This window comes from Eumetopias jubatus, unplaced genomic scaffold, assembly GCF_037043125.1.
Source record: "Eumetopias jubatus isolate StellerSeaLion01/CBP00866 unplaced genomic scaffold, mEumJub1_p1.0 scaffold_7, whole genome shotgun sequence".
Taxonomy (NCBI): Eukaryota; Metazoa; Chordata; class Mammalia; order Carnivora; family Otariidae; genus Eumetopias; species Eumetopias jubatus.
In genome coordinates this window covers 33650374-33661172 of record NW_028274813.1, presented here as the reverse complement: position 1 = coordinate 33661172, position 10799 = coordinate 33650374, and positions in this window count along the sequence as shown.

Here is a 10799-nt window from a genome sequence, read left to right as displayed (position 1 = left end):
CATCAAAAAAGAAAAGTCAAGCATGAAGGCTCAAAATGATTTGCTGACTAGGCAATCATTTGTGAGCTGCAAGAGTGCAATTTCAATAGTGGGTTGAGGGCAAAAGCCAGGTTGCAAAATAGACACTGTGAATATAGATTATTTGGAACTTGTACATGAGAAAAGATAGATACAGGATGGTAGCTTAAACTGATAACAAGGTGGAAGAAAGACTTTTGTTTGTGAGTTTTGAGAAAGAAGGAAAACAGTAGTGGGCATATTAAAAATGCAAGAGTAAGCTGCCAGATGGAAAAAGAAGATAAAGGAAGGGCTGGATTTAAGGATATGCTGGGGGCCTAATTAACCTAGAGAAGAAATGGAACATTTTTTCCTTCTAAGTTAGAAAAGAGATAAAAAATATGAATACATCTGAAGTAGATACAAGGGAAATTTAAGATTCAATGAAATGGTTCTACTTGGCACAATGGAAGTCGATGCCCTTTAATCTATTTGCATTTATTTGACCTAAGTTATTTTAGAATTATATGATGTATTACAATTTTTTGTCTTAGTTGATACTTAAGTAAAAGACTATAGATGACACCTTCAGATTTTTGCTTATAACTATGTGGAAGTCAAGCAGTTCCTTTTTAACCTACTTTTTTGGTTCTATGTTGTAGTTGTTTCAAACCATATCACACAATGAGAAAAAGAACATAAGCAGAGTAAGTGTGCCAAGTAAATGCTATTAAGTGATGTTGTAAGTTACAAGTGGATTCTTTGGATGGCTTTCATTTTTAAAATTATCTGCTAATGAACAAAACTTTGTGGACCTAACCCACAACCAACTCTTGATCTTCACGAAACTCTACATAACAAGGTAAGTCTTTATTATTCCCAAATATAGAAAGTGGACATTTGTGTAAGTACAGGATTCAAAGCAAATAAACTATGTGTCTTGTTATTCCAATGATGATGGATCTAAGTTAAATAATGCATTGCATTCTAACATGCTTATAAGAAGTATTAAGCTGCACTCTATAACAGAGAACTACATTTTTACAATGTTCATCAATAACTTGGCCTAGAGGCAAAAGGTTAAAGAATTGTTCAACTTGGGCCATTTTCTATGGTCAGCTACCAATATGTCTCATGAAGTATTTTTGCAATAACTCAATAATTTATTTAACAAGCATTTATTATGTCCCTACAGTATGCAGGCTCCATGCTGGGCACTGAGGCTACAGTGATTAATGAGACAAAGACTCTGATATCCAAGCAGAGGACATAGATTTTGAGGAAAAAAAAATTATTTGAAATACAGATTATGAAAAGTCTATGAAGAAAATCCAGTGATATGTTAGAGAGTAACTGAGTGGAGGCCTAGATCATACTAAGTTGTTGTGTCAGGGTGCAGCCATTAATAAAAAAAACAGAAATCACACTATTGAGACTTCACTGTACGAATAAGTTAAATAAGGGTTAGAGACCTGGAAAAGCACAAAGGAAACATTAAGATGTCAGAGGAATAACTACAGGAAGCAACTATCACAACTGGGTCTGGGAAGCAGGAGGAAGAGTAATCAGAATCTAGACGTTCAGAGGTCAGACCCTTTGGAGCTAGGACTCAACCCTTTAAGGAGAAGGCACTGCCCAGCTGCTAATTCTGAGTGGGAAAAAAAAAAAAAAGAGGCTAGAACCAGTTGCTGTTTCCAGGGCAACACTGACAGAAACACAAAGGGAACAGAAAGAAGCACAAGTTCCTTCTTCCCTCCCTCTGCTTTCCAAGCTCCCTGTAGTCTAATGCAACCTATTGTTGAACATAACAGGAAGCCAGCTGGTGAAAGACACCATTTGCAGAGTTCCAGCCCCAGCACCACCATGCAGAACACAATGGTGGACTTAGAGCTGAGAGACCATCACTAGTAAAGTGATGGAGAAGGGGTCTCTAAACAGGTGACATCTGAGTTCAGATCTAAAGAATGAAAATAAGCCCCACACGTTAAGAATTGAGAAAAGAGCACTTCAGACAGAGAAAAGGGCTTAAAGAATACAACGTCAGAAAGGACACAGAGTATGATGAGCAATAGGGGTACAGTCTCAGATAGTTAGGACTGAAGCCAGGATGGAGCCAGATCATGCTCACAAATGTGCAGGCTCTTAGGTGTAATACTAAATACGTACACACCTTATGATATATGCCAAATCTGCGAAGAGCATTGGGAAGGCACTAAAAGTTTAAGAAAAAAGTCTATTATTTGCTAAATAATAGCAAATGGCCCATTGAGTACAAGGCCATGCTAGACAAGGATTCTTGCAAACAAGGAACTCATTCTCTCTGCCTTCTACACCTGCTTCTCTGTCTGCATTTTGTTTTCTGGTCTACCTAGTTTCCAAAACCAGAAACCTCTGAGTCATTCTTTCTTCTCACTCCCCACATCCAACTAGTCACCAAATTCTGTCAACTCTACCAACAGTTCCTAAATAACCCTCTCCTTTCTATTCTAAATGCTACTACCTTGATCTCTCCTCTGCCACAAGAACTGCCCTCCCCAAATCCATCCTTCACACTGCTGCTAGAGTGATCAATCCAGATCACAAATCTCCTCAGGCTAAGACTTCGTTAGAAAACTACTGCAGCAGATGAGGCCCAAGCACCCAGTTAGGGTGTTCAAAGCCGTCTGGAACCTAGCCCCTCCCTCCTCCAACTCCACTGTTGCCCTCCCGCTTCATGTAACACTGGACCATTTGCAGTTACCCCTTCAAACCATGTCATTTTAAGCCTCAACGCCTTTGCCCGAGATGGCTCATCTTTCAAGACTTAGCTTGGGCATTAACTCCTCCAGGAACCCTTCCCCAAATCTCCAAACTGGACTAAGTGCCCCTCATCTGTGCTCCCACTTATCACTGCATCTCGCTGGAATAGTCTGCTTATACGGTCCCTCCCCCAGTTGATGGTAAGTTCCTTGAGGGCAAAGACTGTTCATCTTTGTAGCCCCAGCATGGCATGGTGCCCTGTAAGTAGTAGGTACTCATAACTGAACTGACCAACAGAATTACCTTGTATAGCACTCACCAGGGAGCCAAAGACAGAACCTGACAGGAAAACTTCAGGAAAGCTTAGAACATGCAGCAGAGAGGAGCCCATGAAGGCATGAGCAAGTGGGCACATCTCATGAGGGACAAGGACAGAGGCTTATTGGTCACAGACCTCATTTTGACAGAGCACCTCATATTTGGACTTGTGCCATCATCTCCAAATGAAGTTATACATATGGTTTTATATTCCGTGCATGTTTAAAAAGAATTAATATTTTAAAGGTAAATGTTTAAAATATATCATGATTTTTATTTCCCTCTTTTGCTATTTCTTCGCTTTTTAATATGCCAATAGCCTAAAAAAAATGGAAGTGAGATAATACTGAAGAGTTTCATCAAGGTACATCAGAATTAATATCAACATGGAAAAGAGGAGATCAGATTTATGCAAAAATGTTTCCTGGCCTTGAGGCAGGAAGAACAGGAACATGGCAAGTGGTGATCATGCAATAAATATGCTGAATGAAGAAATGGATGACTAGAAATCTAGCCAATGGTACTCATATGATGAGAGCAAGAACTTTCCATCTGACAGTGGACATTCAGGATAGAAGACAGGAAAAGGAGTGTCTAATGCAAAGATAACAGGAAACCCTTTGAGCCTGCTCACAGAGAGGCTGCCCTTGCCTACAGACTGAACCAGTTATATGCGGAGGGCTCTCACCAGAGCCTGATGCCTTTAAACATTGAAGTTATACATCCACCCCTCGATTCTGCCTGCTATGTATCCTATGAGTGTGGATGCCATGGTCTCCGTGACCATGACTTAATTTGGTCCCAAATTAAGTTACAGTTCTTGAGGAAATAGGAATACAATCATCCTCTCAAAAACTTGGATGGTTCATGTTTATTCTGAGAAACCGAGTTTTCTCTGGGCCTTGTCAAAAGCAAGTGTTTAAGTCTAGAATGGTGGCCCAAATGAAGTAAATTCACTAAAGTAGTGGGCCCCCAGGCCTGAGTGGTCAGTTAGTATCCTCCTGTGTCCCTCTATCCTCATGAGCAGACGAGGAGGTGCCTAGAGAGACGGGAATCTGCAGCACTTGGCTAAAACACAAGGAGGAAGGGGATGATCTGAGAGGGAAGAGGAGAATCTTCTAACCACACAGAAAAGCAGAGACAAACCACCTACTCACATACAGTCGTACCTCCTTATCCATGGGGCATGCACTCCAAGACTCCCAGTGGAGGCCTAAAAACACGGGTGGTACCAAACCCTGTATTAACTCTGTTTTTTCCTGTACATACATACCTATGATAAAGTTTATAAATTAGGCACAGTAAGAGATTAACAACAACTGATAATAAAATAGAACTATAGCAATATACTGTAATAAGAGTTATGTGAATGAGGCCTCTCTCAAAATATCTTGTTAAACTGAACTCAGCCTTCTTGTGATAGATGTGAGATGATAAAATGTCTACATGATGAGAAGTGAGGGAAATAACATGGGCACTGTGATGTAGTGTTAGGCTACTATTGACCTTCTGACAAATCATCAGAAGGATCATCGGCTTCCAGACCAGACCACTGGTAACTGAAGCCACAGAAAGGGAAAGAGGGACTACTGTAGCCTTGAGAGAGAGAAGACGCTCAGAGAGCGAGAATGCCATGTATTTATTCATATTCATTCATTCATCCAACAAATAGTCACTGAGTGCCTACTATATAGCATGTGTCCAGAATACACTAGATGCTGGAGGCAGGAAGATGCCTCTGCTCTCTAAGAATGCTACATTCTCTTGAAGCTTTTCTGTACAAAAGCTCAAAGTGACTTAAATATGTTTAAGTCTCTGAAAATTAGGATATAAGGAAATGGATAAATTATCAATTGAATGGTAAGCAATATAAAGTGTTTTCAACTTTCTCAGTATGAGATCTTTGCCATGGTGATTTTCCTGCTAAGTTGACTTTTCTCTCTGAGGAAGCCTCTGTAAACTTCACACCACAACCAGAACTACCACTCCTGAGCCGTCTGGGATCCCCAGGAATGCTGGCAACACTTGATCTCAGTGGCTGACGTGAGGGCTGCTGCGTCCCAGCACTCTTCTCTTACTTCAGCGACTATGTCAGCACATTGTGATGCAGGAGCATTAGAACAATGCCCAGAGCAGCCTGGCCTCCTGCACTTCTTTTACTTAGTGGTTAGTTGCCTGCCCGGTAGATATAAACACCTTCTGCCAAAGAAATGTGAAAAGAGTTAGAAACCTGCTATTTGGAGACTATTCTCCTAAGTAGACATCCAGGAGATCTCCAGAGATCTATTTCAGCCTCACGTCTATGTAAGTGACTGTGTGATTACTGCGATTTTGGTGAGAACCTGAGGAAGAAGGAAATGGACATTATTTGAATGAATTCTAATAATTCAAGGGCAAAAATATCTATTTCCTTTCCATCTTTCTCTTTTCTTCCTAGTTTCATGTCTTACAATGCAACCAAAACAAGCAGGAAACCTCAGAGACTTAAATCTGGTTACTGAATTTTTCTTAAAAATGATTTCATTGAGAATTTGAGTTAAAATGAAAACACATTTTCTAATTGTTTTTACATTTTGGTTTTCCAAACCATTAGCCCAATTTTCTCTCATGAGTGAGACTTGAATGAACTTATGGAAAGACAGTCATTTTTAATTATTCAAATGGGAGAGAAGATCTAGAATATAGGGCTTTTCTGTTCAAAGCTGAAAGGTTAACTTGGGATCCCATGGAGGAAGCAGGGTCCGCAACAGCCAAACCTTCTCAAAAGTGCAACCAGAACTGCAACATCAAATTGTGATGGACCAATCCTAAAAATATGTTTATTAGTGTGTTAAGAATCTTAGAAAAAAACTAAGGAAATGCCATGCTTCAAAGTGCTGTGCAGAACCTACGTCAAAGCACAAATACCACAGAGAACATTTTTAACAAGTAATGGGTAAACACCACCATTTAAGACCTTTTATGTAATTACAGGCAAAAAATAACACACAAAGAAGAAAAAGACAAGAGAACGTAGGTGTTCAGAATTCTCTCAACTTTGCTGTAGGTTTGAAAATTTTTTATAACAAAAGATCAGTGGGAAAAGATCCAATGGGAATGGTAAATAGCAAACAATTATAGAGAACATTTCAGAGGCATTTATAGACCTCCCTCCAAATTAAGCAGTCAGAAAAGTCCCTGAAAACATTTCCATGTTGGCTCCCAGACTCCTCCCTCCCCATCCCAATTTCCATTAAACTCAAGCTGTCACCAGTTCAAAAAATTCCCAGGACTACATTCCTGGGAAACTCAAGACATCCTACCACCACCCACGGGTGAGTGTACTTCATATCCACACTATACTTAGCCCTAATGGGGCCTTGGTGATCTTGAAACATTACCAGATAGGGAAGTCTGGTGATGTCATGGAAAGTCTGGAGCAAAAGCTGAATAAGTTCCACCCCTGTAATGTAGACACCTCATTGCTTCTCTCTGCTTGGTTTCCCCATTAAACTACTGGCATTGGTTTCTGGTCTGCAATCAGATTTAATATGGAATCTCTCTACCTTTTCTTTTACTAAAAGTAGCCAACAATGCTTTTTCGAATGACAATTACAGTGTAATTCTGCAGAAAAAATGTAACCTTTTGTAACTATCTGCTGAATTAATCTCCATTCAGTTAAAGATGAAAAAAAGAAAAGAGGATGGGGGGGGGCGGTTCCTAATTAAAAGAAATAACAAAGAATGTAAAGAATCTGCTAGTGACCAGATAAGTTGGGATCCATCTCAAATGGAATTAGATTCCTCTGTGCTCTGTAACACAGTTAAAAACGTTATACATGCTCTCAGGTACATTACTTGCTTAACTAGATGTATAGGACATTTAAGGAGCCTAGTGAAAGGCATAAATTATTGGAAAAATATAAACTGTGATTGTGAAAACTAATACACAATTCTGGTAGAACAAGTTATAACAAAAGATTCTGTGTATCTATGAAATGAAGCTAAGTTCCCAGGATGGCCTCTAAAAACCCTGCTTTGTTTCTCTGCTCTAATTCACATACTCATTCAAATCATATTTATTGTAATTCTATAATATATACATTCATTGACCCTTTAATGTGATTGAGCTACTTTAATGACAAAATTTACTTTTCATTTATGAGTTTTATATTGCAGACCTCTATTGTACATGTAATGTTAATAAAGCAAGATAGTATGAACTTTCACAAAGAATTTGCAGACAAGACTTGCTTTATTTTTAAAATATATTTATGTAGAATCTACAAATGTTGTGCTTTTTTTTAAGATTTTATTTATTTGACAGAGACACAACAAGAGAGGGAACACAAGCAGGGAGAGTGGGAGGGAGAGAAGCAGGCTTCCCGCGGAGCAGGGAGCCCGATGTAGGGCTTGATCCCAGGACCCTGGGATCATGACCTGAGCCAAAGGCAGACGCTTAACGACTGAGCCACCTAGGCGCCCTGCAAATGTTGTGCTTATTAATGTGAATGACATTGTAGCAAATTTCACTCACAATGGCTCTCTCCTTTGACTTCTCATCATAATGACTATGGTCATATCATTCTCTAGCCTGCAGTGGTCATGCAAAAGAAACATAAGTGCACTATGCATTGTCTACATTTATCCTTATTAAAAAAAAATGTATCCACGGAAATGGTGAAAATGTTCTAAGTTAGATTATGGTGGCGGTTGCACAACTCTGTAAATACACTAAAAATCATTCAGTTATAGCCTTTATTTTTTGTTGTTGTTGTTAAAGGTTTCAGTTATGTATTTGAGACAGAGAGAGAGCACAGAGGGAGAGGGAGAGGGAGAAGCAGACTCCCCACTGAGCAGAGAGCCCAAGGCAGGGCTCAGTCCCAGGACAATGAGATCATGACCTGAGCTGAAGGCAGGTGTTTAACTGATTGAGCCACCAAGGCACCCCTAATTATAGCCTTTAAATGAGTGAAGTTGATAATATGTAAATTATATCTCAATAAAGCTATATTAAGAACTGATCCATGGATTAAATTATTAGAAAAGCAAAACTATCTGTAAAACTCCAGCCCACACAAATTAGAATTATTTTGAATCATCAAAATATCTCAGTAAGGGTTGCTGGTTGGATAAGAGGACTGGGGGACAGTGAGCTGTCAGGCTACTCTTCCATGGTCTTCCCACAGGAAAGCCCAGCAGAGCACGGGGAACTTATCAGAGTTGAGGACCATGAATTACTTACTGCTTTTTAAGAGAAAAATCATGTCTCAAGCATCAGTTTAGCCACTGGGCACAATTAATTTTGGTACCTGTTACAAGAGATTGTGATGTTCCAAACAGGTCCACACCATGATTGGTAATTTCTGCTTTTAAAAATATTTAATGTTATAGGAAAATATTAATATGTATTATATATATTATGCAATATAATTGATATACAATATTGTATATTTTATGTATTATATAAATATAGTATATATAAATTTATAAAACTAGAAAGGCACATATATACCAAAACTTTAATACTATCTCCAGATACTGAAAGCAAACCTAGTAAACAGTTAATTCAACGGTTGATGATTCTGCTTTTGGACCTTTGACGAAATATGTGGTGGTGTGTGTGTTTGGCCAAAATCGGTTTCACAAAACAATTCATATGTCTCAAGAACAGTGCAATCTCGGCTTATTACCAGAATAATTGGAGAGGTGGGGGCAGGGGTTGTGGTGTACAGATCGGTAATCTCAAATGACAGTTACAATAAAACTAGTTAAAATTCAGCACACATTTACCGTCTCTACACATAATTCGAAAGTTTCAAAATAATTCCAGAACAAATGTTTAGAAACAAAGAACCACCACACCACTGAAGATAAAAGATTCTGTTACATGTTTAGCTTCTTAGCTGACCTCCCCTTCATTCTGGAGTTCAAAAGGGATGAGAAGGGCAAGGCCTGATATGGCTGCAAATCCATTGACCCTCCCCTCCCTCTCATTTTCCGTTCCTTCTCTGTGGCCCTAAGTTCACAATATTACTTGCTCCCTCAGGAGATCATTACTGATTGCTCTCTGGATGGACTGCTCTCACATGGAAGGGGTCCTGGGGACGACATAAATGACTGTGCCGGGAAGGGGCATTCCCTAGTCCTGGTGACCTTGGAACATCCACAGATTAGCAAGAATTTGTAAACAGTAGGCATACTGCATGTTGTCACTTTCTTAGAGTGATTTTTTCAAAAATGTACACTTTATCACTCACTTCTGGATGAGCAAGAGTTGACTACTGCATTTCATCAAATCTAAGATCCATCAATTATCCATTATTTTATGCACCACAGAGAAAGAAAAAAATGCTGCTAATTACATAACTAAATGCTTTCTTATTACTTAGAAGTTTTCCCCACAATGTCTGTCGTACTCTATTCTGTCATCCTTTGTGCATTTCTTAAAAGAGTGCTCCACTCCAGTCTCTGAGACCTCCTTCCAAGCCTCTGACATGCCTTCTGCAAGTTTTCTACTGGAACTTTCTTAACCACACCAGAAGGTGTCAACAAAAGGTTTTCAGGTAACTATTAAAAACACATTTTATTTTTATTCAAGTATGAATTAACATAGAGTGTTATATTAGTTTCAGGTGTACAATAGAATGATTCAACAATTCTATACATTTCTCAATGCTCATTAAGATAAGTATACTCCTAATTGCCTTTATCTATTTCACCCATCCCCGCCCCCGCAGAGATCACCAGTTTGTTCTCCATATTTAAGAGTTTGCTTTTTGTTTTGTTTTGTTTCTTCAAATCTACATATGAGTATATGGTATTTGTCTTTCCCTGAATGACTTATTTCACTTAGCATTATACCCTCCAGGTCCATCCATGTTGTTGCAAATGGCAAGATCTCATTCTTTTTTATGGCTGAGTAATATTCCATTATATATATCTATATATCACATCTTTCCTTTTTTTTAATTTGTTATTGTTATGTTAATCACCATATATTACATCATTAGTTTTTGATGCAGTGTTCCATGATTCATTGTTTGTTCATAACACCCAGTGCTCCATGCAGAACATGCCCTCCTCAATACCCATCACCAGGCTAACCCATCCCCCTACCCTCCTCCCCTCTAGAACCCTCAGTTTGTTGTTCAGAGTCCATCATCTCTCATGGTTCGTCTCCCCCTCTGACTTACTCCCCTTCATTCTTCCTCTCCTGCTATCTTCTTCTTTTTCTTTTTTCTTAAAATATGTTGCGTTATTTGTTTCAGAAGTACAGATCTGTGATTCAACAGTCTTGCACAATTCACAGCGCTCACTGTAGCACATACCCTCCCCAATGTCTATCACCCAGCCACCCCATCCCTGCCACTCCCAACCACTCCAGTAACACTCAGTTTGTTTCCTGAGATTAAGAATTCCTCATATCAGTGAGGTCATATGATACATGTCTTTCTCTGATTGACTTATTTCACTGAGCATAACACCCTCCAGTTCCATCCATGGCATTGCAAATGGCAAGATCTCATTCCTTTTGATGGCTGCATAATATTCCATTGTGTATATATACCACATCTTCTTTATCCATTCAGCTGTCGATGGACATCTTGGCTCTTTCCACAGTTTGGCTATTGTGGACATTGCTGCTATAAACATTGGGGTACACGTACCCCTTCGGGTCCCTACATTTGTATCTTTGTGGTAAATACCCAGTAGTGCAATTGCTGGATCTAATGGTAGCTCTAATTTCAACTGTTTGAGGAACC